Source organism: Lissotriton vulgaris, chromosome 4_1 (assembly GCF_964263255.1).
Source record: "Lissotriton vulgaris chromosome 4_1, aLisVul1.2, whole genome shotgun sequence".
Taxonomy (NCBI): Eukaryota; Metazoa; Chordata; class Amphibia; order Caudata; family Salamandridae; genus Lissotriton; species Lissotriton vulgaris.
Window position 1 is genome coordinate 1,349,585,858 of NC_141691.1, and position 20,861 is coordinate 1,349,606,718.

General features: G+C 47.4%; 1 protein-coding gene across 1 annotated transcript in view; it reads right to left on the bottom strand.

Moving 5' to 3' along the window:
• Positions 1-20,861, bottom strand: part of CEP192 (centrosomal protein 192) — a 1,919,503-nt gene that overhangs the window by 1,342,273 nt on the left and 556,369 nt on the right. The window lies entirely within an intron of this gene.

The following is a 20,861-nucleotide window of genomic DNA, read 5'->3' on the forward strand; positions in this document are numbered from 1 at the left end:
CTAAGTTAGGTTTCCACATGGTGGTGCAAATATCTTATATAGTGCCTCAGCAATCCAGGAGACACCCACCAGTCTCACAGGTGCCCCCACAAGACCAAGGAGGGAGGTCACTCCTGAGCATACTCATCTCTCATATCCCCACCACCTGACCAGCGAAGGTACATCAAGTAGTCCTGCATAGGCGGGGGGCCTCTAATGAAACTAGGGCTGTCTGAGCACTCCCTGCTCTATGCACTGCATAGTTAGGGGCCATGAAATTGCAGGGGCTTCCACAGTAAGGCACAGTTCCCGCCCTGATCGGGCCGATGAGGCCGACACCCACAGACGGCTAGCCGGGAGCCATCGCCTAGCTCCCTAATTTACTCCCACTCAGCATTGTGGTGACAGGCAGTTCTCACCCTCAGGAAAGTTGAGCACCGGGCTTTTGGTCACAGCCCCAGAGTTCATCTAATCGTGCCTCTGGCCACGCACACCATACATACTTCCTCTCTGGTGCAGGCTTACCCCCACCCCCCCCGATTCCCCCACCCCTCCCCCTGGTGCAGTATTGCTGGCTAATCAGGCCCTCCTCACTCAGGCCGATCCCCAGCAGTGTCCCACCCCTCCTGCAACACCTGAATGCTGCTCACCAGGAGGAAGAGGAAGGACAGGGCCTGCACTCACCACAGCTGGAGACAGCGACAAATCCATGAGGCAGTTCAGGGCCAGGCCAGGGGCCTTCCACCCTCCAGTCTGCCTCCCAGCTCAATACTCATGGGACCTAGCAGGACACGAGCCGTGCAGAGGTGGACTGCCAGCTCTATGTCTCGGGAGATAGTCGTCGCCTCCGAAGTGAACTTGCTGGCAATCCAGAGAGGATCCTGGTCTGCTGGCTGATCAGTGGTCCCAAGGTGCAGACGGCCGATTACCACCAGCCCTAAGATGTTTCCGCCCCCAACCTCGCTGCGAGTTCAATTCCTGACACAGGACATCCGCCACCAGGCCACATGCAGTGCTCAGACATAGCACCAGCTGCAGGCTGCACCTTCTCAGGCCCAGCTCTAGGCACGACACTCTGGATCAATGGCAGCTGGGCCTCTGATGCACCAGCGACCAGTTAAACTGCGGGATCTGGGGAGGACTGTCCAAGGGGCAACCAGCTGACAGAGTAAGGCTCGCCGACTACACGCCAGCCACAGACACCGCCGCGTAGGCCCAGCGAGAATCGGGGCACACAAAGGTAATGGCAGCGCCGCATTGTGGAGATGACGGCCAGCCACCCCTCACAGCATCAGGCACAGGGGTGTCGGGCAGTGAGGTCAGGGCAGCGATCGTGGGATTACGAGAATGTTTTAGGATTTGGTATTGGACCCAGTGTAGAGCTCACTCAAGGAGCATCCAACTCAGTCACCATCTTGGCCATGCCCCTGCCAAAAAATACAGTCTTCAACGTCAAAATGCAAAGTACGGTGAGGTTCAAACAGAGTCCTCATTGAAAACTTAAGAAACAAATTTAAATTCCACTGAGGAACTACATAGAGTGCAAGGAAATTTTTTTAGTAAATCCTTTGAAAAAACATAAGACAACAGGATACATAAATAGGTATAGCTGATCTGGCAGGCAGAGGAAAGCAGATAAGTAGGGTAAATAACCCTTCACACTATCTACGGCACACCCTTTTTGAGCTAAGGAGAGTGCAAACTGCAGCATCTAAGACAGCTTGGCCTGCAAGGGATCCACATTGTTGTCCACACACCTAGCTAAGACGTTGATCCATTTGCCGAAGTATGTCAAATTATGGAAAGGCGATGAGCTGACAAAATAACTTCTACCACTGCTGATGGAAAATGAAAGGGGGTCAATTGTACCTGCTCAATTTCAAGCATGAAGGTGGAGGCCTCAGATTGGGTGCAGAACCAGTCACTGACTGGGAGAGAAGGTCTGGCCTGACTGTAAGGGCGGAGCAGGGAACATGTGGAGAAGCACATGAGGTCTGCATACCACACATCTCAGCCAATCCTGAGCTATAAAAAAGAAGAATGACTTGGTCCCAGTCCTAGCGAATTATCCAGAGAACCGGAGTGATCAAGGGTATTGGGGTATGTGTAATGCAGCTTATAATTTCACCTGAACTGAAACTTATTAACCACGACTCAGTTGAAAGCTACTGAAGGGTGCAGAACTGCTGGCACAGAGCTAAAAGGAAAATGAGTTAACCTGAGGAGTGCCCCATTGCCAAAGATGTCTTGCTCTACCTCCGACAGAGAACGACACTCAACCTTGCTTGTTCACATACCACTTTGCAGTCATTTTGTCTGTCAAGATCCGGTCAAACCGACCTACGATTGAGGAGAGAAGTTTGAGCGCTAGCCTTAATTTCAACAATTCTAGCAGATTGATGTGAAGAACCTACTTCCCCTGAGACCAGAGGCCCCTGATCTCCAGTTCCTCCAAATGAGCTCCCCACCCCAGGGTGGAAGCATCTGGCACTACCATATTGACGGCTAGAGGAGTAAAGGCTAACCCACATGTCAGGTTCACCTTGTTCCCCCACAAAACCACATCCGCAGCAGCAGGGGGAAAGATCATAATGGAATCAGACAGGTCTCCTTCGTAATGTAGCCACTACCTGCAGAGGCACAATTGCAGGGCCCTCGTACCAACATGTGCATGTGACTAGCAGAAGGCAGGAAGCTAGCAGACCTAGGAACCTAGGAACGTCTGCTATCCACTGTAGAGGAGAAAAAGCGTGGAGAAGGGTGGCTTCCAGTACCCACCCAATTAACTGGAATTGTTGGGAAGGCTGCAGCTGAGATTTGGACTAGTTGATCAAAAAACCCAGGTCAAACAGAGACGACATCAAACGCAGGTGGAGCAATACAACCCCTGGCGAGTTGACTATGCGGAGCCAGTCATCCAGGTATGGGAAGATTGGCACACCAAACCATCTGAGATGGGCCGCAACCACTGCCATCACCTTAGTGAAGAATAGAGGTTACCATTCCAATCCACATAGAAATATAGAAAATTAGAAATGTTTAGAACCCACCACAAAAAGCAAGTACTTCTGATGGGACCGCAGGAAGGGATGTGAAAGTATGCATCCTGCAGGACAAAAGACAACAGTCAGCCTCCAGGCTCCAACGCCAGTACAATTTGAACCTTGGTCAGCATCTTGAATTTCTTTTTGAGTAAGAACTACAGATACTAGGAAGTGATGTGCATAGCCACCTTAGCCTACTTCCTTGTCTGGCACTAACTCCACTGCTACTTTCAGGAGGTGGGAGCTGAGGAAGAGGTAGGATGGAAGGCGGAACTTGAAAGAAGGGAAGGATGTATCCCTTTTCTTTAATCTGCAAGACCAACTAGTCTGCATTAATGGCCTTCCAGGCCGGAAGAAAAAGCAACAGCTCTCCAATAGGCTCCATAAGGGATTGGAATGAAAAACTAGGCTTGCTTTTCTTGAGGCGCGTTTAAGGAGGAAGGTTGCAAGTTGGATTCACTGGCTCATCCTCCAGCATAACCCTGTATCGCAGAACAAAGGAGTTTGGCTGTTGCTGGGGCAGCCGAAATTGCTTGAAGGATCATCTCCCAACCATCTTTGGTTGTGGGTGGCAGCTGAAGACCCAATTAACATGACATGAATGTCAGCAGCCCTACATGCCAAGAACAGATGCATACTGGTAAGTTGCATATTCCATTCGAGGCATGTGGGCTGCTGATTTCATATCTGTGCATAGAATGTAAAGCAGTCTCCCCCTTAGCGGTGGTTGCCCGTGCCGGCTGCAGCAGTCTGAAAAAGAGTCTTGAGTACAGCCTGTCCTACAGCGGCTTGCTGTTTGGAGTGTACATCTACACAGTAGTGTTTGGTAAATGTATGTATGGTAGTCCATGTGGCTGCTCTACATATTTCTTCTAGAGGAATGTTCCCTAGGAAAGCCATGTATGCCCCTAACTTGCGTGTTGAATGCGCTCTTGGGGGAACTGTTAATGTGCATTTAGCTTTCTGATAACAAATCTGTATGCACTTAACAATCCATCTGGCTATACCCGATTTGGAAATGGGGTTGCCTTTGTGCGGTGGTGAAAAGGCAACAAACAGTTGCTCAGTTTTCCTGACATTTTTTGTCCTATCTATATAGTTCAGGAGAGCTCTCTTAACGTCTAGTGTATGTAGAGCTCTTTCTGCCACTGAATCTGGATTTGGGAAGAACACTGGCAGTTCTAGAATTTGATTGATGTGAAACTGGGATTCCACCTTTGGCATAAATTTACGGTTTGTTCATAGCACTACCCTATTTGCGTGAATTTGGATGAATGGCTCCTGAATAGTTAGGGCTTGCAGCTCACTAACTCTTCTAAGTGATGTAATCGCCACTAAAAAAGCCACTTTCCATGTTAGGAATTGTATTTCACACGAGTGTAGAGGTTCAAAAGGTGGTCCCATCAGTCTGGTTAGAACTACGTTCAGGTTCCACACAGGTGAAGGTGGGTGTCTTGGAGGAATCACTCGTTTGAGTCCCTCCATGAAAGCTTTAATAGCAGGTACTCTGAAGAATGAAAGGTGCTGCCTGTTCAGAAGATAAGCTGCCACCGCAGCTACATGTATACGTATGGAACTGTAGGCTAGATTGCATCTGTGTATATGCAACAGATAACATATGATGTTTTGAGTTGATGCATCTAGGGGATTTATGTCATTATTGTTACAATAGATGACAAATCGTTTCCACTTTGCCGCATAGCATGCTCTGGTTGTAGATCTTCTTGCCTCCTTGATAATATTCATACAGTCAAGAGGCAAGTTCAGGTAACCAAACTAGAACTTCAGGAGCCAGATCGCAGGGTTCAACTGTTGCGGATCTGGGTGCTGAATGTCTCCATGGCTCTGCGTTAAAAGACTGGGTGTTAATCGCAGCCTTTGATGAGGCACCACGGAAAGTTCTAGGAACGTGGTGTACCAAGGTTGCCTCGCCCACGTTGGAGCAACTAGGATGAGTGTCATCGAGTGTTGTCGCAGTTTGCGTGCCACTAGTGGTATGAGCGGGGCTGGGGGAAAAGCGTACGCAAACCTGCCTGACCAGTTCATCCATATCGCATTGCCCTGAGACTGCGGATGTGGAAACCTGGGGGCGAAGCTTTGGCATTTTGCGTTTTCCCTTGTGGCGAACAGGTCTATCTCTGGGTGACCCCACTGCTGGAAGTACGGTTGTAGCACTGAGGGATGTATCTCCCACTCGTGCATCTGGTGGCTGTGTCTGCTGAGCAGATCCCCCATGTGGTTGTCCCTGCCTCGGAGGTGTTCCGCCATGAGGAATATGTTTCTCTGAATGGCCCACTTCCACTTGCTTTGCGCTAGATGTGACAACTGTGGAGAGTGTGTCCCTCCCTGCTTCAGACAATAGCCCTACTGAATAAGTTGTCTCACCCACCTGTCTGTGGTAATGCTTTCCCAGACTGGCAGGAACTGTTGTAATCGTTCCCCGACCGGTGTTACATGGTCTGGAGGCAGTGACAAGGCGACACTGTTTAGTATTGTCGGAGGATCTGGTGGTGTTATTCCCTCGTCCTCTGCCTTTGTTGCTGTTGCCACGGTATCCACCTCTATTGTTTTTATTATAGGTGGTCTGTGTGCTCGCTTTATTGTATAGAGTCTGCTGGGATGCCTGGCCTCGTGCAGCTCCTCTGTTACCGTAGCGACGAAAGGAGCCTCCTCTGAATTGTTGTGACTGCAAGGCACCCATAGACTTGGCTGTCTCTGTGTCTTTTTTAATCTTTTCTAATATTGTGTCCACATCAGGACCAAATAAATAATCAGGATTCACAGGCTGATTTAGTAATGTGGTTTGAATCTCAGGTTTGAACCCAGAGATGCGTAACCAAGCATGTCTCCTGAGAATGACACTTGTGTTGATGGCCCTGGCTGCGGTGTCTGCTGCATCTAGCGCACATTTAATGGATGCCTTAGATATGAGTTTTCCCTCTTGTATTAGTGTTTCTGCTCCCTCCTTGTAGGCATCAGGCAAATGTTGTAGCAGTTGCTCTAGTGGGTCATAATGCGCCCTAACGTATCTGGCTAATAGGGCTTGTGTATTAGAAATTCTCCATATATTAGCTGCTTGAGCAGCCACCCTTTTTCCAGAAGCTTCTAATATCTTAGACTCCTTGTCTGGAGGAGGAGCATCACCAGTGGTTTGTGAGTTGGAACGCTTACGAGCATTTGGTACCACCAAAGAGTCCAATGGCAGCTGTCCCTTAATGTATGTAGGGTCCACAGGTGCCGGTATGTATTTCCTTTCGATTCTGGGGTTAACAACCCTTGCTCTTGTGGTTTCCTTGAAAATGTCTCCTGCGTGTTTAAGGACACCTTTCAACATTGGCAATATCTTGACTGATTTCTCTGAAGTGGATAAAGTGTCAAATAGGAAGCCCTCTTCAATTGGGTCAGCATGCATTTCAACATCATGATTGTGTGCTACCCTTTCTATTAATGCGTTAAACGCAGCTGTATCCTCTGTTGGCGAAGTTTTGACAGGATAAGAAGGAGTGTCAGGAATAGTCTGACTCCCCCGGGCCAACAGGGTCTGTCCAGGCTTGAGTCTGGTCATCCTGATCCGTGTCCGCAGGGTAATTAAATTGTTCATTGTGGTCATACCCCATATCCTCATTAGTGCGTGTGGGTAAGTATGCAGAAGTGTCCTGGTCATGGTACCTTACAGTCTCAAAAAGGACAGATGATGTGAAATGAAATGAAATGAAAAATTACACTTTTATAGCGCATAACTACCCGGAGGCCTCGCAGCGCTTGTGACTGATTGCTTAAGGCGAGCTCAGGGTAGTTCAGCAGGTTTTGGCAAACAAGTGAGTTTTCAAAGCCTTTCTAAAAGACATACGGTTGCTGTTCTCTCGAAGAGGGAGAGGGAGAGAATTCCAAAGCCTGGCCGCAGTATGGGAAAAGGAGCGGCCACCCCAGCGGGCTTTGTTAACTTTGATGGCAGTTGCCAGCTGAAGGGTGCAGGAGCGAAGGGATCGGGACGGGACATAAGGCGTAACTATAGGGTATAGAATTGCGGGGCCTTTCCGGTAGAAGGAATTGTGTAAAAAACACAGCCTTAAACTGCACTCTGGCCGCCACTTTCTTCACTGACTGCCAGCGGGGTAAGTTGTAGAGTAGACGAGCGGCGCTATTTTGCGTAACTTGGAGCCTATAGATTACGGAAGCCGGGGCTCCCATGTAGAGGGCATTCCCATAATCCAGGCGGGAGAGTATCAGGACCTGGACCATGACCCTCCTCGCCTGGAATGGGAGCAAAGGGAGCACTTTGCGCAACATTCTCATCAGCCCGAAGCATGTGGCGGCAGTCTTGGTGGCTTGGACCGAGAAATCAAGTGATTTGTCGAGCCAAATCCCGAGGCTCTTTATCTGGGGCTTTGGAACGGGGGGGCGAGCCAAGACATGGTGGCCAGATGGATGCAAGGGCAGAAGGGGGGGGGGATTGCCCAATAGATAATGTCTGTCTTCTCCCTGTTGAGTTTCAAACAGGAAGATTGCATCCACCTGGCGACAGCCTCTAGACAGGGGCCTAAGGTGGTAGACGATCCCTCGGAGTGGTCCAAAGAGACCACTTATTGGGTATCGTCAGCGTAGGTGACTATACGCACACCAAAGGGATGGACTATCCTGTCTAGAGGTTCCATGTAGGCATTAAAAAGGGTGGGGCTCAGGAAGGAGCCCTGGGGGACCCCACACCTGAGTGGGTGTTTGGGGGAGACCACCTCACCCTCAAAGACCTGGAAGAATCGTTCGTCCAGGAAGGAAGTCAGCCATTCCAGGGCCGCGCCCGACACGCCCAAGCCAACAAGAATCCCTTTTCTTTTTGAGTGGAATTTTATATGATTCAAGAGTATTTTCTGACCTGATCTTCCTCTGATAAATAGTAAGTCTGCCAAAGTCGGAGTTGATATGTAGCTTCGACTGCTCATCATAGGAGGGATCTTGGTACACAATGTCCTCTTCTAGAGAATGACACCTCTTTCCCATCAACACCTTCTTGGACGTTTCGATCCCTGTTTTCGGATCGAATGCCTTAGGGCGTGCAGTAGGGGGCAGTCTGAATTTTATCGGTGGCATAGTTTTTGTAGACAGACTGACCTTCTTCAGGTCCGGCGTCGTTATTAGTCCGACGACTTTGCCTTTTCGCCAATATGTTTTTGGCCTTGCGTCGACTTAGGCGCCTGTTGCGTTGGAGGCGCGCTCTTCTGCCTCGACTCGACGTGCTCCTTCGAGCCACTTTTGGACTTCGGCTCGAGGCCTTTGCGAAGTGTGGCCTGTCGACTCGTTGCTTCGGATCAAGAACCTTCCGAGACTCAAGTCCCTTATTTGTGTCGCTGTCCGTCGAAGTCGAACTCGTCGGTTCGACGCGCTTGACTTTAGTCATGGACTTCAGCGTACCGATCTTCGGTTGGACACCCCTTATTTGTGACCCCGCAGGGTCGTCAACACTTTTCTTCTTCGTCGAATCCGATGGGTTCGAACTCTTCGATCCTTAGACTGTCTCCAGCAGTTTCGGTTTCGATTTTGACTAGTAATGTTCGACCGATGGCTCGTGTGATATATTCTTAGCCGGGCCGAGACGCGGGGCTATAGAATGTTAGTCATGATCTTGGCTAAGGCCTTCTGGCGATGCCTCGACCTGAGCCCTTGGAAGTCTTTCAGTGTCTGTTCCGGGCCCCGTACTCACTGTTGGGCCTGGTTCATCGTTCGAGTCGTCATCGACGGCTCCGATGGCTGATGCGTCGTCCCTTACCTCGGCGCTGTTTTCATCCTCGACGTTTTCTTAGTCTTCTTCATAATAGTTGGAGTCATGCTCCGAACCAGGATCTGACTGCTGTTCTGGATCCTCAGTCTCGACGACCTAGTCTTCTTCATCGAAGATATTCACCGGGTAGGGCGCTGGCTTCGTCATCGTCTGCCTCGCTGCGCGTCGAAGTCTAAGCGTCTTCTTCAACCTGAATTGAGCACAAGCTAGACCGTTTGCCTCATTGTGCTCCGGAGATAAGCACTTGTTGCACACCGGGTGTACATCGATGTGTGGGCACTTAAAATTACAAAGGGGGCTTCGTTTGAACGGGCTCCGTTCCATCGACGATCGGGCCTCTGGTGTCGAAAAGGCCACGCGGCTCTCTTCGACGTCCTGCTCGGAAAGAACTGGAACAAAGTACTCAGCACGGATCGAAATAACGTGACCGACAACCACGAAGGCCTTTTGGCCTTTAGAAAAGTTTCCGAACTTGAGTAAAGAAAGTACACCCGAACCCAATGGCGGAAAAAAACAATCTGAGGATCGAGAGGATGCCCATGCGCACTGTAGTCCGGGGGAGGAGCCACCTATCTCGTGATACTTCGAAGACTCTTCCAGGACAACAATGTGCAATCATCCGGACCCAACACTAGGCGGCGATCTATGCACAGATATGAATTCAGCAGCCCACATGTCTCGTACATGGGCATTTAACAAGCCTCTAGTCTTTTGGGCTACTGCTCCGATGGTACCATGGTAAAAGCTCTGTTCAACTGCATACTGAAGCAGGACACATGTATCACTAGGCTTTCTGATGAAGGATGTGAGGAAAGATGGCGAGTCGCCGGGTGCTAAGGAGTAGCATACCGCAACAAGACTTGACTGGCAGTGTAGATTATGGCTTCTCCCAAACAGCCAGGACAGGAGCCAATAACGTCTATTTAAAGGGAAACAAGGGTTCCAATGTGGTTAAGGAGGGCAATAGGACCTCTGTGAGGACATTAGTTTTTGTTTCAGTCAATGGGGGCTGTAGATCCAAGACATCTGCAGCCTTTAACAATTTTATGGTAGAATCATAAAATCAGGTGACGGTGGCCTATCCGGGAATTCCATGGCAAACTCATAGGGTGTATCCAGGCTACTAGTAAATAATAACCCCTGAAAATCCTGCTGGGAATCCCATTCTTAGCCCTCATAGAGGAAACCTTGCACAAAGTCAGAGTCTGTACAAAATTATTTACGCAGACGTGCTCTGTAGGCCTCCTCTTAAAGGAGCTTCTGTGCTTACGTGTGGGACTGAAGTTGCAGTCGACATCGGTCTATTGCGCCAGTGACTCTGCATGCGGCACCGGTGAAGGAGGTGGTCGTAGAGGCAATGGTGCTGTCCAGGAGGATAGTTGTGGCACAGAGTATCAGAGTCCTGGGTCATAGCAGGGCAGAGGTGCTAAATTCGAAGGTGCAGCACTGCATGGTGTCTGCTGAATTGGCATTAACAGCGGTAGCCATGCTGGAGCCATTGACCCTTAGCGGGCTCCGTACGGTATCTATGACTTAGGAAAGATGTTGTATGTGGCATTGAGGAATGCTGCTGTATTCGAATGTGGAATCGGAAAGGTGGGGAACTGTTGTGTCATAGTTCAGGTGCAGGAACCCACACCACAGGTTCCGGGGGCGAGGGAGGTCTGTCCGGAGCCGTTCGTAGAGGAGGAGCAGGGCTCCACGAAGGATCCTAAACTGGGATTTTGATCAACTCTGGTCTAAGGACTAATGTCCTGTGGGAGTCAGAGAACTTCTGGGAGACTTACTTTTGGACTTTCTAGATTGCTTGTGGTGTCTGTGGTGGAAGAGGCAGATTGAGTACAGGAATGGTGTTAGGAATGTTCCAGGTGTCGATGGCCATCCCTGCCCGAGCCATAAAGAGCTTGGCCTCCCCCTCCCTAATGGCCTTGTGATTCATGCCAAGACAGAAAAAGAAAGCTTTAGTGTTCTGATCAGAGCCATGGCACGCAAACCGATGGAATGGGGGTCCATGGTCAACATCTGTCCGCCACAATCCCTAAAGGGTTTAAACCCCATTTTCTTAGCAGACGATATTGGCACTGTTAAGAAATAGTTTTAAGTGAGGGAAGAAACTCTTCAGTATTCGTAGCTCCGGATCCATGTCGAAATCTTGGAAAAAAAAGGTAATGGACGTCGATTTTCAGATTCAGTCTAACGCCTGGGGATTGTTCTACAAGTGAAGAATCTGCAGGTAGAAGTATATGTCAGAAATAAATGATCATGTACGGGTACAAAATATATGCTATGGACGGTAAGGAGTCAAAAGAAAGTTGGCAGGGCTGCAGTACAACTGGATTTCTCCTACAGCTCTAATGAAACTGTCCAAAGCTGGGCAAATTTTGAGAGAATGTCCTGGAGATGGATTAGTCACTTCTCTTCCAGGGGTATCCTCATCAAAGTCATAAGCATTAGAATATTCCCGCCCATGCGCGGGACCCCGGAAACACTATTATATGTGCCCCACATATAAATAACTATATATATATATTTTATTAAACAAAGAGAATCCAACTCAGAGGGAGGGAGAAGTGTTCAACAAGTGGTGTTTGAGCACTTAGTGTTTTGTAAAAAAACCCTCACACACCAAAAGGCCCCTTGGTGTCATGCTTCATCATCGGGGTCTTCGCACTCCTCTAACAGGATGCGGCGTGCTGCGACCTATGGCTACGTGGGAGCACTTATAGTTAATTACTATATGTGGTGCATGTGTATTGGGTGTATTTACAAAGTGAGTGGTGGGACGTGGTGAAGGATTGAAAAGTACCTGGCACGTGAGTTTACTCGAAAAATTTTTATTCCTAACTCCGGCTGGTACTATTAAAAAAAGTGCAGTGTGAGGTAAAACCTGTCGTGTTAATGGACAGAACCTCTGTAGGCACATTATAGCCTCTTAGTATTTTCACTTTTGATAATTATCATTTTTATTACAATGTGATACATAAAAAAACGTGAGTAAGGTGGGGAAGTTGTGCCCCCGTCCTGAAGAAGAAGCTTTGCCTCCGAAACATGTCGACGCATACCAGAGGTTCTGTCCATTAACACAACAGGTTTTACCTCACACTTCTCCCTCCCTCCGAGTTGGATTCTCTTTGTTTAATAAAGTAGTCTGTGGAGCAAGAATCCTTCTCTATTTTGCTCTACCTCCCCATCCTGTTTGTACATATATATATATATATACATATATATATATAAAAATAAATAATAGCAGCCTAGTAAACACCAGAGCTGAATCATGCTGTAAAATTTCCACCATACATGAAAAAACATGCATTAGAAACATGAGAAACAACAATAAAGTTTGTTTTAGAACCGTTTTAATGCTCAGAAAGCAGTAGAAATTCTTATAAAACACTGAAAGCATAGGAAGCTCCCAGGCTGCATTGAAAATCCCCAGTCTAAAAAGACTGAAAAGCTAACCTGTAGCTGCATAGCAATAAACAATAAACTGACACTGTGCCTTTAAGGCCCTCCTGACCCCCAGCTTCCCATCATGCCTCAGGGGTGACAGTTAGGTCAGTTGTTCTTTGCGGAGACTGAAAAAACCATGAAACAATAGGTTAACAATATCACCAAGTTAAAGTAGTCCTTTGCCCGGGGAGGCGGGAGGGTTGCTTATGACTTTGATGAGGATACCCCTGGAAGAGAACTAGGATTACAGGTAAGTAACTAATCCTTCTCTTCCAGGGGATCCTCATCAATAGTCATAAGCATTAGAATAGAATAGCGAGCCTCACCTAATCTCCCTGCGGGCAAAGGATCAATAAAACAGTATATCATTCATAAGCCTAAACAAAACTAAGCTCGAACAGGCCGCAGGCTACCCAAATAGATTCCTCAAAGAAGCCTGCCCTACTGGAGTATCAGTCCTGGAATCAGATTCTAGGCAGTAATGGCTTGTAAAGGTATGAACTGATCTCCAGGTTCAGCCTTGCAAATCTCTGACATAAGGACATAATGTAGGAAAGCTACTGTGGCCGCTTTCCCCCTAGTAGAGTGTGCCTTAGGTGTCAACAGTAAGGGCTTGCCCGCTAGCTGATAAGCCAATTTGATACAGGAGACGATCCATCTGGAGATGGATCGTTTGGCAGCTGGAAAACCCGTTCTCATGGAACCATAATTGACAAAAAGCTGATCCGTCTTCCTAATACTCTTAGTATTTTCCAAATCGAATTTAAGCACTCTTGAGATCTAGAGAATGCAGCGACCGCTCAGCAGGGGTCGCAGGATTTGGAAAAAAGGATGGAAGAGAAATAGACTGATTAATATGAAAATCAGACACAACCTTTGGTACTCCATTGTGGTGGAAAACAGTGTAAGGCTCTTTTGTACACAACGCTTGGATTTCGCTTACTCTGCGCGCTGATGTGATAGCAACCAAGAAAGCGGCCTTCCAAGATAAATGTTGTAACGTTGCTTTGTGGATGGGCTCAAAAGGAGCTCCCATCAACTTGGATAAAACAAGGTTCAACTACCAGGGAGGAGAAAGATTTCGAACAGGGGGATAGACTTTCTTTAACCCCTGAAGGAAGTCCTTGACCACTTGCATCTGGAAGAAAGACTTTTGGATTGGCGATTTCCTAAACGTCACAATGGCTCACAAGTGCACTCTAATGGAAGCATACTTCAAACCAGATGTTGCTAAGGAAAGAAGGTATGGAAGAATAACATCCTCCTGCCCTTTAATAGGGTCAAGATGATGCTCCCTACACCAAATATAGAACCTCTTCCACTTGAACGCACATGACGCTCTTGTGGAGGGCCTCTTAACTTCCTTTAAAATCCGCATACAATCAGGAGGCAAATTCAGATGTCCATACTGCAGGACTTCAGTAGCCATGCCGTCAAGTTCAGAGAGGGGAGGTTGGGATGTAGAATTCTCCCGCTCATCTTGCTCAACAGGTCTGGCCTGCAAGGAAGACGTCTGTGTGGACACACAGACAGATGAAGAAGATCCGGGTACCACCACTGCAGTGGCCAGTCCGGAGCCATTAGGATCATCTCCATGTCCTATCTGAGGAGCTTGGAAACCACCTTCTGAATCAGAGACGGGGGAGGAAATGCGTAGGCAAATGTCCCTGACCAATCCATCAAGAGGGCATTCCCCTGCGTCCCTGGGCGGTGGAATCTGGACGCGCAGGCGTGGCATTTTCTGTTTTCGGCATCTGCAAACAAGTCTATAGTTGGACGACCCCAGCAACAAAAAAGTTCTGCCACTACCTCGTCGTTGAGCACCCAGTCTGGTTGATCTTCGAAGTGCCTGCTGAGTGCGTCTGCCTTGATGTTTAGCTCGCCTGGAAGGTGTACTGCTACCAGCGAGAGGTTCCGAGCGAGAAGACAGTGCCAGATCGCCTGGGACTCCAGAGAGAGGGCGTGATCGTGTGCCGCCTTGTTTGTTCAGGTAGAACATGGTGGTCGTATTGTCTGTCTGCACCAAGACCGAGTTGGCTGTGATTGCAGGGAGAAAGGCTTTGAGAGCGAGATGCACCTCTCGGAGCTCCAGCATGTTGATGTGGTAGGTCTGTTCTTGAACCGACCACCGACCTGGTATTTGAAGGCACCCCATGTGTGCCCCCCCAGCCTTGAAGAGACGCGTCAGTCACTATTGACTGAGTCGGGAGAGGTTGGTGAAAAGGAACTCCCACCAACAGATTTTGAGGTCGAGTCCACCACTTGATGGAAATCTTCGCTGCCTGGGAAACACTGATCCGGTCAGCCCAGCGTCCTGTCGATTGGTCCTACTGGTCCTCCAGAGACTGTTGCAAAGGACGCATCCTCAGCCTGGCGTGTGGTATGAGAAAGATGCAGGATGCCATGGAACCCAGCAAGGAGGATACCTGACGGACTGTTGGACTTCGTGTCTCGAGCAGAATCCTGCACTTCTGCTGCATCATAAAAAATCTCTCCTCCGAAGAAAACGCTCTCCCAAACTTGTGTCCAGAACGGAGCCTAGGTAGTGGATGGACTGGGTTGGCTGCTGGACTGACTTTTCCATGTTGACATGGAGGCCGAGATTGTGCAATTGTTGCAGGCAAAGGCGGAAGTCGCTCTCTACTTGAAGAGGAGATGGATCTTTTATGAGCCAGTCGTCTAGGTATGGATAGACTAAGAGCCCTTTTTTGTGAAGAAAAGCTGACACCACTGCCATGCATTTGGTGAAGACTCGCGGTGCTGATTTGAGCCCGAAGGGTAGCACCTTGTACTGGTAGTGTTTGTTGCTGACCATAAACCTGAGATACTTGCGATGATGCAGTGCAATTGAAATATGAAAGTATGCATCTTGCAGATCCACCAAACGCATCCAATCGCCTTCCTGTAGATGTGGACATATTTGGTGAAGAGCCAACATGCAGAACTTCTCTTTGACTATGACCTTGTTTAGCAGACCAAGGTCTAGGATGGGACGGAACTTGTTCTCCTGATCCTTTTTGGGAACAAGAAAATATCTGGAGTAGACTCCCTTTCCTCTTTGCGAGGGAGATACTGCTTCTATAGCTTGACGAGATTTCTTTGGAGAAATGTTCTTTGGGGGCGCACGGAAACGAAGCGTGTATCCATTGCGCAGTATATTCGGCACCCAATGATCTTTTGTGATGCTGCACCACTCTGCCAGATGTTGTGAAGCACTTCCTCCCACTGGAGTGTGCAACGGCGCCAGAGGAAGCCACTGCTCATGACTTCCCCCTCTCGTTGATGTAGAGGTTTGCTGTTGTTGACCTCCTCTACCTCGGTTGGATTTTCCCCCTCGAAACTGGGTCTTGCCTGGACTCTTGTTTTGGGACCACTGAGGGGTTTGAACCCTCTGTTGAGCCCCTCTGCCCTTGTTGGTCTTTAAACGGCGCTTCAACTCCTTTTTCTTTTCCAAACAGACTGCTTTGACTGTTTCTTGCTCGGCTTTCATTCTACTCATCTTTGTCAGTGTGTTCACCAAAGAGAGAGGACCCAGAAAAAGGAAGATTTAAGATGCGTTGTTGTGCATCGGGCTTGAGACCTGTCAGGCGCAACCAAGACGACCTTCTGGCGCAAATTCCATGGGCATAAGAATGGGCCGCAAAGGCTGCGCCGTCTGTAGGTGTGTTAATCAACTGGTTCGCCACAAGACAGCCTTCTGTCATTGTCTCTTCATAGTCCTTCTGGTCTTCTTTCAGCAGTTTGGACTTGAAACGCTCCATGGAGTCCCATAAGGCTCTATCATATCTACCCAACAGTGCAGCTGTGCAGAAGAAGGCTCTCGCAAAGGTGAATTGCGGGCAGGGCTTCTAGACTTTGAGGCAGCTCGCCCAGACGAACGCGAGGATGAGTGTCGGGAGGCTGATTCTGTCACTAGAATCACAGATTCTCTGCATCTCCCTGAAGCGGAGTTCCTCGACGTCGATCCAGTCCGCTCATGATGCCTCGACATCGGGTGTTCTGACGTCGAATACCTCGACGACGAGCGGTGCGAGGATCGGCGATGTCTCTACGTCGAACGGCGATGTGAAGCAGACGACGGATCCCTCGACGCCGAACGGCGCTGGGGCGACGGCGGAGCAGTCAATCTCGACGTCGCGTGTCTATGCGACGACGGCAGAGGGGTATTGGTCACCCTCGACGCCGAACGCCTACGCGACGTCAACAGAGATCTCTTCCTCGACGCCGATCGACGTCTGGTTGTCGACGGCGGAGGATTCTGGACTTTCTGCGGCGGCAGAGGCGAGTCTCTCCTCGACGCCGAACGTCGTGACGACGACGATGGCGGAGGGTCTCTGCTCCTCGACGCCGATCGTCGCCAGGTTGATGACGGCGGAGGGGTCACACCTCGACGCCGATCGTCGCCTGGTTGACGACGGCGGAGGTGTGACGGTCCTCGATGCCGATCGTCGCCGGGTTGACGACGGCGGAGGGGTCTTGAATTCTAGACGTCAACGACGTACCTGAATCTCTTCTTCGACGGCGGGCCCGCCGTCGAAGGCCGTTTTGTAGAGAAATGACCCACCAGTAGTTCTTTCCTCAGCGCCGAGCCCGACGCTGAAGCTGAAGGGTGCGAAGACTTGTCTTTTGAAGGTGTTCTAGCCCTCTTGGAGCTCTTCTTTACCGGAGACCTTCCTCTGGATGACCTTCGGGCAAGGCCATAGATGTGAATCCTCTCCCTGTCCTTCAGAGTTCTTCCCGTCAGGGTTTTGCAGTGAGGACAGGCCTTTGGGTCATGTTCTTCAGGCAGACAAAGAATACAGACATTATGGCTGTCTGTCTTGGCCTTCTTGTTGCCACAAGAAGGGCAGTTGTCAAAAAGGGAAGGCATTTCAAGCAGAAAATATCCACCAAACTGTCAGTGAAAGACAGATTCTTACTTGACAAGGTGAAAAATGTAAAAGTAAGATAAAAAACGGTGAAAAGTTAAGTACATTTCTGTGCGAAAAACAAAAAAGAGTGGAGCTGTGTTGCCAGGATCCTTCCTGAAGGAGCCGGAAAGAACAACTGACCTAACTGTCACACCTGAGGCATTATGGGGAGCTGGGGGTCATGGGTGCCTTAAAGGCACGTGTCAGTTTATTGCATTCAGCTGGTTAGCTTTTCAGTCTTTTTAGACTGGGGATTTGCAATGCAGCCTGGGAGCTTCCTATGCTTTCAGTGTTTTATAAGAATTTCTACTGCTTTCGGAGCATTAAAAAAGTTCTAAAACAAACATTATTGTTGTTTCTCATGTTTCTAATGCATGTTTTTTCATGTATGGTGGAAATTCTTTACAGCATGATTCAGTTCTGGTGTTTAGTAGGCTGTGATTGCTTATTTATATATATATACTAGCAGCCCGTCCCGTCGTTGTCCGGGAGCAATCATGGCTCAGGGCCCCCGCCCGCCCTGACGTTCTGCAGTATTATGCCTCTATGTTTACTTTGTATGCTTTTGTAACCTGCCCACGTCACTTTTTCCTCCTGTAATGCCCCGTTTGCTACCTTCTCCCGATTGTCATTTTAGCTTTCAGCTGACCGCTCCACTTTTTACGCTTTTGTAACCTGCACACGTTTCTTTTTCCGTTTGGTACCTGTGGCTCGCTCACCGCTCCTCTCCGCCGCCGCTCCTCCCTCACGTTTGCTTTGCTCACTGCTTACTTGGCCCCCTACCTCATCCGCCGCTCACCGCTCCTCCCCGCCGCCGCTCCTCATTGCCTGCCCGCCGCTCCTCACCGCCTGTCCCCCGCTCATGTCCGCTGCTCCTCTGCTCGTCACTGCTCCTCCCTGCGCTGATCTCCGCCGCTCCTCGTCACTGCTACTCCCCGCGCTGATCTCTGCTGCTCCTCCCCGTGCTGATCTCCGCCGCTCCTCGCACTCGTGTACGCCGCTCCTGATGTAAGCACGCACGTCGTGGCCGGCGCTACTTTGAAGGGACTTTTTTTTTTTTTACTTATATTTTTTAAATAACGTTTTTATTTTTAATTTATATAGCCTATGTCCATCTGCGCACTCTAAGGATTACACCGATATATCGGGTGTGTGGATTGGCGCTGTGGTTCCCGAGTTTACCCGCCTCAAAGTTCTTCCTTTATAATAGTAGTATAGATATATAAATATATATATAGATATATATATATATATATATATATATACAAACTGGATCCCAACCGCTCTTAGTCGCGGTTCAAACGGGCGCAGACCTCAAAGAGCAAGATACGATGTTAAATCACCAAGCCAGCACAAAGGTCCAGTGTCAGCAGTGCATTTTATTATGCAAAAAGTGCAAGAGCAAGTGCCCTCCCTGACGCGTTTCGCTCCGTGAACGGAGCTTGGTCACATGACGCGTCAGGAGTAGGCAGTGAGTTAAATTAAGATTAAAAGCCCAAGCGCCTAAAGAAACAGGCCGCATGGGTAATACAATAATATAGACAAGCAATAAATTGAATGTGACATCAAAAACAAATAACGCATGTGAAATACATGTGCCAAAGGATGAATCAGAGCATAGTGCTCAAACAGGCCAAGTATAATACATTTCAAAATACAACAGCGAGTTCATAGTTAATAACAGAAACCCTCTCTGTGTGTCTGAAAAAAAAAAAAAAGGAAATGGCAGTGCAGTCAGCCGGTCCGATCCCTCATATAACAGAAGGACAAAGATAACAGACCCCAAAAGAAAATCTCTTGCAAGTGCAAAATGAGGTTCCTTAACATGATACAGTGGCCTGATAGAAAAATGATCATCACAAAGTTGCTTGTATGTACAAATGCAGATAATTAGACCAAAAAATAGAATGTTCAATACATGGAATAAACATAGCAACAGAAGACTCTCAAGAAAACTACCATAATTATCTCAATAAACAAGATATATGCATACAGAAAATACGTCGTATATACATATAAAACTATCCATATTTTAAAGACTACTACTCATCTATAATTCATCAACAACTATTTCATCATATACATCCAAATCAGGAAGTATGAATCGCACAAACCCTCAAAAATGTAAAGAAAAACATCAAAATACAAGAAGCATAATTCATTTCAACAAAGACCCTGACGAAAAACTACAAATTTCACAGATAATGATGTAATTCATCAAAAGCATTTAAACCATTGGGGGATCTGGTATCGAGCAAAAGAATAAAAAAGGCTTCTCTTTGGCGGAGAAGTTTTTCTCGATCACCACCCCTTCCAGGGTTAGCCACAGAGCACAACAAAGTGTATTTCAGGTCTTTCAATTTTTTGTCATGTACTGATTTAAAATGGGGTGCTACAGGATAATTCATATCAGAATTAACTATGGCCCGGATATGTTGCAAAATACGTTGGTATGCTTGCAATTTAGTGCTCCCAATGTAAGACAAAGAACATGTGCAGGTTAATTGATAGACTACAAAGTCACTGCGACATGTCAGATGTTCCCTGATCGGAATGACACGGTCATTAAAAGCAGATGTATATTGAGTACCATTGACTGCAAAAGTGCAGGCACGGCACGAAGTACATCTATAAAAGCCAGGTTTATTGAGCCAAGTGGTTTTAGGTTGAAGCTCTGGCTGTGTACGATCGAGAGAATCTTTCATAGAGGGAGCTCTCCTAAAAGTAATAGCCGGTGCTTTGGGCAAAAATGGACCTAGAATTACATCTGTCAGCACAATCGGCCATTCAGATCTAATGATTTGACTAAGCCTTGAACTTTGGGAGCAATATGTAGTGATAAATCCCGCTTTTGTCACACTAGTCACATTAGTATCAAGTTTGACTTTAGGAGTCAACAGTGTCTCACGTGGGCGTGCTGATACTTTATTTAAAGCCCGATTGAATACGGCTCTATTGTAACCCCTTGGAAGAAATCTATCTCTGGATTCCAATAGACACTGTTGGGTGACATCAGGATTGCTACATATGCGTTTAATTCTAATGAACTCCCCCAGCGGTATGCTACTGATGGTGTGAGGGGGGTGGGCACTGGGGGCATGCAAGATGGAATTGCCCGCAGTGCTTTTCCTGAAGAGTTTTGTCTGTATGGTATTGTTATCAATGTAACCTAGGACACTTATATTTTTTGAATAACGTTTTTATTTTTTATTTATATAGCCTATGTCCATCTGCGCACTCTGAGGATTACAACGATATATCGGGTATGTGGATTGGCGCTGTGGTTCCCGAGTTTACCATCCTCAGAGTTCTTCCTTTATAATAGTATATATACACACACACATATACATATATATATATATATAAATATAAATATATATATATATATAAATATATATAAATATGTATATATATATAAATATATATAAATATGTATATATATATAAATATATAAATATATATAAATATATATAAATATATATAAATAAATATAAATAAATATATAAATATATATAAATATATATATAAATATAAATATATATAAATATATATATAAATATAAATATATAAATATATATATAAATATAAATATATAAATATATATATATATATATAAATAAATATATATATATATATATATAAATATATATATCAAATCCACATCCTTTGTAACGCCGGGACACCGGGACTGCGGTGCATTAA